We start from the raw sequence: 6,063 nt of genomic DNA on the forward strand, positions 1-6,063 counted from the left end.
CCTGGCGGGGACTTGGGAGACTCGCGCCGCCGCCGCCGCCGCCGCCACAACTTGGCCCATTTAAACGGCCCCGGCGCGGCGGGCGGGCGGCACGGGCTCCAGCAGGGGGTGCGTGACGGCCGACTGGGCTCACGCGGGAGACCCGACGGGCCCCGGCTGCACCCTCTGCCCTATTCCCGAGTGGGAGAGAACAGGAGGAAAGGAGACTGGTGTGTGTGTTGGGGGATGGGGTGGTGCGGGGGACGGATGCCGGCGAGAGGCGGCGCGCATGGACCGCGCCAGGTGCTGAGGGAGTCACTGTTTGGGCGCCCCAGCCGGAGTCCTGGACTCTGGCTCCTTGCGAAGGAGCGGAACCGGAATCGGAATCGCCGCTTGCCTGGCGGGGGTGTGTGTGAGCCGGCAGCTCTGGGTAGGTGGTGGGCATCAGTGGGGAGGGCATGGGTAGTCTCCTCTGCTCTACAGGGTGTGCGCTGTGTGGCCTCGGCAAAGGTGTTGGGGAGGGTTCGTGGTGTGTGAATAACAACGATAACAGTTCCATCAACCATTGCCCCCTCACCATACACCTCACACACCTTAGTTCACCTGATGATCCCAGCACGAGTTTTCCTTTATTATCCCCATTTTACAGATGAGGAAGGTGAGATACGAAGAGGCCAAGTAACTGTACTGACGTTTCAAATCCAGGCTGTCTGCCTCCACGGCAAACAGTATCTGAGCCATAGGGTGGGGCAAGAAAGTGGGCTAGATCCAATCTGGGTTAGGGGTGGGGCACGTGGGGAGGGGGAGGGGCAGCTGAGTGGGGGGCTGTGCACCGGAGAACACTGCTGCTCCTTGCCACGTGCAAGTCTGGGGACGAGGGACCTACGCATCCATGTCCACCTCCGTGCCTTCGGGGGAGAGGTCAGCCTTGGTCTAGGCCTGGTATGAGGGCAGCTGTCCCCTGGGATCAACCCACACCTCCCTGCAGGTCAGCATGGTGGCCTCGCAGTGGGATAACTAGGAAGAGAAACTGAGAACCTCAGTGGTTTTGATAGTAGCTGGCGAGACCTTGTATTTCTCTGGTGTGCCATTTTGGACAAGCTAGAGAGTAGCCTCTGATCCCAACCCAGCTCCCAGACCCCTGCCCGTGCCCCTCTGAGATGCACCTGGTAGGGCACCCATGTGGGCATTCTGCAAGGGAGGGGCTGGGAGTGAGGGAACAATCCCCCTCAGCCCCTCCCACCAGACGCCAGCACCACCTGGGCATGTGGCCGACTGCCGGAGACCACGCTGCTTTCGTGTGCTAATGCGTGCTGCCCACCTCATCCTCAGCTAAGGTACCAGACAGCCCCAAGACCAACCTGGGGAGTGAGGTCTGGGCTCAGACCAGGCATGTGTCTGGGACACTCTGCCCCTTTACTCCTTGTATCTCTGTCTGTGGGAGCTTAAGGGGCAGGTGGGAAGATGGGTGTGAATGTGAGTGACCCCTCCTTACTTCACCACCCTTGGCCCCATTGCCCTCTCTGTAACCTGGACACCTGCACATACCTGACCCCAGGAGTGAGAGCTAGGGAGCTCCCCCCACACCCAGCCTCTGTAGCCTGTGTCTTGCTCTCAGGTGCGATGTCAAATGGATGCAGGAGGCTGTCCTCACCTGAGAGCCAAGGCCCGTGGAGGAGTCTTCTTGTTAATCTGTGGTCATAGCTCAGTGTGGAGAGGCCATCAGGGCTCAGCTGGAGGCCAAGTGGGCCTGTGTGCCCACTGCTTGGCCACAGCCCTGACCCTGCTGCCAAAAGACAGCCTCCACCCATCTCTTCTAATGTTTGCCTGCACCTGTCTGTTGAGCCTTCGGCCTCCAAACCCCTGACCTTCACACTGCGGTTTGGGGAGGGGAGGTTGGCAAAGCACATCTCTAGATGTGAGAAGATACCAGGCAGCTGTCAGGCCAGGCCTCTCCTCTGTCCTGAGCCTGAGGAGGGGGGCCTCCCGTCCCTTCTGCTGGACCACCCCTCACTCACCCCTGGCCTCTTTCATCACACACTGGCCCACAATGGTTAAGGAGTGCCATGGGGGGCCCCAACTCTGGCTTTCAGGGGAGGGGTCCAGCTGGCAAGGTGTGGTGGCTCACCTAGCTCACCCAGCCTAACCTCCACGCCACCATCTGGCTCCAGCCCTATTTGGAGGACCAGGGTTCCCTCCTGAAAAGACCGTGACTGGGCCCAAAGGTCTCTGCAGGACGCTCTCTCCTAGGGCCGCTCCCTGACTCCAAGGAGACCTCCCTCCAGGGGCTGTCGGGGTCTTGGCTGATCAGGGCAGTTCCCCCCCCCCCCCCACGTTTCCCCCTGTTCTTGGGAAATAGAGCCCTCTGCCCACGGGGCTCAGAGTGACGTTCCCACGCTGACGGGACCAGGCATCCTCACCCTGGACATTATACTCTTCGCAGGAGCATCTGCTCACTTCCTCCCGCCTGTCCAGGTCTGGCACCTGAGCCCGCACGTTCCCCTGTACTCCGCAGACTGGAACCAGAGGGAAGAGGGACAGAATTTTGGCGCTGGGATCACGCCGCCGCCGCCGCCGCCGCAGCCGCCGCCAGGGAGGGAGAGGGGGTCATAAATAACCCGCGGGGCGGCGCGGCCAGCGGTGCAGACGGTGACCCGAGACGTCCCCGGGGAGCACGGGGGCGGCCCACAGACCCTGCTGCCCCCAGCCCAGGCTCGGCCAGCCTTGACCGCCCCTCTGGCGCTGCCCGGCCTGCCCAGAGCTGGTGGTCCCTCCCATCCTGGAGTGCCCGCCTACCTCCTCGCCAGACCGCACCCTTGGAGCCCCCTTCTCATCCATTCGTTCACCAATCAATCAATTATTGAGCACCAGATGTGTAAAACCCCAGGAAGAGAAACCCAGAGGTGAGGTTGGAAGAAGAGAGAGATGCAGAGGAAAGCAGTGTTTCCCTGAGATCACAGTTGCAGGGCCGGGCCTGCCCCGCTCAGCCTCCGTTTTCCTGTTCTCAGCCCGGGTGCCTGAAAGGCTGGGAGTGCGCAGGCGGAGGCCTGCCCAGCCTGCCCAGACACAGGAAGGCATGCAGGGACGGAGCACAGGGGCCCCACAGGTGTGGGCACAGTGCATACACACATGCCCACACAGCACCCACGGCAACCAACACATGCATGCCTTCTCAAAACACACAGACAGCAGCCCACACGTGTGCTCACACCCACACACATGCACAGCAGCTCCCAAAGCTGCTCGCACAGGACAGGTGCAGAGGCACAGATGCTGACATCCTAGCCACAAACATGCACAGACAGTGCGTGTGCTAACTTAACACGGCAGCCAAGATTGAAGACACCACCAAGACCTGTGCACAAAACACACATAGACACACGGGCCTGCAGCGTGAATGCCAGACCGATAGAGTTGTCATGTCCGAGACAGCTTGTGTGGTGCAAGGGTCTTGTGTGTAGCACTGTTCCACCAGGAAGGGTTAGCCTGGGAGGTCAGAGGTTTGTGGCACTTTAGCTGGGGCTCCATCAGACACCCCTGCGAGAGTGGTCAGAGCCTCCAGGAATGTGTCTGTTCTTGGCTCCAGGTCAGACACAGGACGGGCTGCCCTGCTGGGACATGCCTTGCTTTTGGCCAACTGTGAGCTGGCTGCAGGCCATGCCACCTCTCCCTCAGGAAATGAGGTGTTTCTGAGGCTGGTCTGTCCACTGACCTTAACTTACGCCATTTACAGAAGCAAAGAGTTGGGGCCTAGTGTCCAGACTTGGGGCACCCACGGGGCACACATTGTCGGTTACATATGCCATGATACTCACAGGCTATGTTACACATGCTGACATATACACACCTTCTCAGACAGATGCAGTGACCCCAGACACGAGCAGTGACACACATGTGCTCGACACACCACGGGGTGCACTGGGTACACTGACGTCAGCACAGAGGAAGCTGTTGTCTGCTCACATGGGTGGGACTCTTGGCTGCCACTGGCTCTGCATGCCTGGTCCCTCCCTAGGAGTGAAAATACCCCCTTACTGGCATCACGGGGGGCAGAGAGCAGGCTCTGCCTCAGGGCCGCCTGCTCGGTGCTGTGGCCCTGCCTGGGCGTGAGCTGTGCTGGGGAGGCTGAAGTAGGCGGTGGAGAGAGCAGACCCTGCAGTGGCCTGAGACTTGGGTCCTCCTGGCTGGCCACTGTGTGACATAGCCCCCTCTGCCCTTATCGTGACCTTGGTTTCCCCATCTGAAAGTGAGAGAGGGCCTCAAAACCTGTGGGGTCCCCTTTGGCTTGGAGCAGAGCAGTCAGGGTGAAATGTGGCTGCAGGGTCCCTGGGCCGTACAGTGAGGGGGCCCGGCATACCCTACATGCTTCCTCTATAAATGGTCTCAGGATGCAGAAGCTGGAGGGCTCCCCCCTAAAGTGCGGCCAAGCAAAGGGAAGGGATAGAGTCCTCCAGGGCCCCCAGAGACGCCACCGTGCCGTCCTCAGTACAGGGCACCAGTCAGGGACCCTGGGGGCAGCAGGAGGGGCTGTGGAAGAGTGAGCTCAGGCGGGCTCTCTGCCAGGCCACTGGTGCAAGTTGGAGAAGAGAGGACATCCAGGCAGGGACCCTCGAGGCCGAGGGAAGCTGGAGCTGAGGTGCTGGTTGGGGGCGGAAGTCACTGCCCCCAGGCCCAGCTCTGAGAGGCTCCCAGGCTGTGCAGGGAGTCCAGGCTGGCCCAGCAGTGACTGTTTATATGTTGGACTTCCTGCCAAATGTGAGCTCCCTGCGAGCAGGGCTTTGGTGTGTCCTCCGACACACTCACGTGTCAGTGTTTGAGGACTGCCCGCAGGGACCGCTCCAGCGCAGCCCCTCCCGGCCCAGCCCGGCCTCATCTCTTCCCCCAGCACCTGCCCACTGAGATTCTGCCCAGGCAGGACTCTGAATACCCTCCTGTCCGAGAAGCTTCTTAAGAAGTTGGCCACAGGCATCCTCTTCACCAGAGCAAGAGAGAAAACTCTGGAGCCTGGGAGACCCTCCGGCAGGGGTCAGGGTGGGCACCCTTGATTGTTGGCAGGTGTTGCCCACACTGAGGGGGGAGATCAGAGTCCAGGGACAGGTGTGGTGGTCTGTTCCGAGGTCCCTGCCGGTGACCTGGGGGTGGCACAGAGGCCCCATGATGGATCCCACCCAGCAGCAGTGCGCAAGGGCTTGTATCTGCTCCTGCGTGAAGAAGCAGATGCAGACCTTGGAGGGGTCTCCGAGACACCGCACCCCTGGTACAGGCTGTGGCTACCTGAGGCCTCCGGGCCCCATGTTCCTCCCACAAAGTGCCTTCTCTGTGCTACGCGGAGGGGTCATGAGCATGTGGCAAGTTCTCTGGGGCCTTCGAGGGCAGAACTCAGGCACGGGGAAGCAGAGTGGGACCTCGAAGTAAAGAAAGACAGCCAGGGTTACCTGGAAACGGCCTCCACTCTGTCCTGGGTAATGAGCTCCTTGTAACGAAGCAGCCCTGGAGAGCCTGACACAGATGGGGGGATGCAGCGGCCCAGGTGCAGGTCCCAGCACACACGTAGAGCTCCTCACATGGGCACTTGCCCTTGCCCCGGTGTGGCCTGGGTACACGCAGCATGTGACACAGAATGGCAAAGTGCACACGGGCACACAACACAATGGGACCATGCACGTGGGTGTACAACGCAGAACATCACCCCCGCCCCCCCGGCCCCCCCGCACACAGGTGCCCACCTCACGGCCATTAAGTGCGGCCAGGGCTGTTGAGGAACATCACGTAAACCGCAGCTGCACCGCAACAGTTTACAGGGCTTCACTGTACAGCTGGCTGTATATTTTAGGAACTCATCCATCTGTGCTCTGCACCTGCCTGCAGCAGGAAAAGGGGTGGGTGGTCTGAGTCTCTCGGACACAGTCCCGCCCACAGGGTCACCTGGAGGGCCAACGGTCACTTTGTCAGCACTGATTTGTCCGTCAGGGATTTTCAGAAGAGGAAAGCTGACGTGGACAGTGAGTTTTACTGTTTATCCTCACAACTCTGGCCCAGCCTGGCCTTCTGAGGTCACGGACTTAGATGGACCCCATCCAAGGC

This window comes from Neophocaena asiaeorientalis, unplaced genomic scaffold (genome assembly GCF_003031525.2).
Source record: "Neophocaena asiaeorientalis asiaeorientalis breed wild unplaced genomic scaffold, Neophocaena_asiaeorientalis_V1.1 scaffold489, whole genome shotgun sequence".
NCBI lineage: Eukaryota > Metazoa > Chordata > Mammalia > Artiodactyla > Phocoenidae > Neophocaena > Neophocaena asiaeorientalis.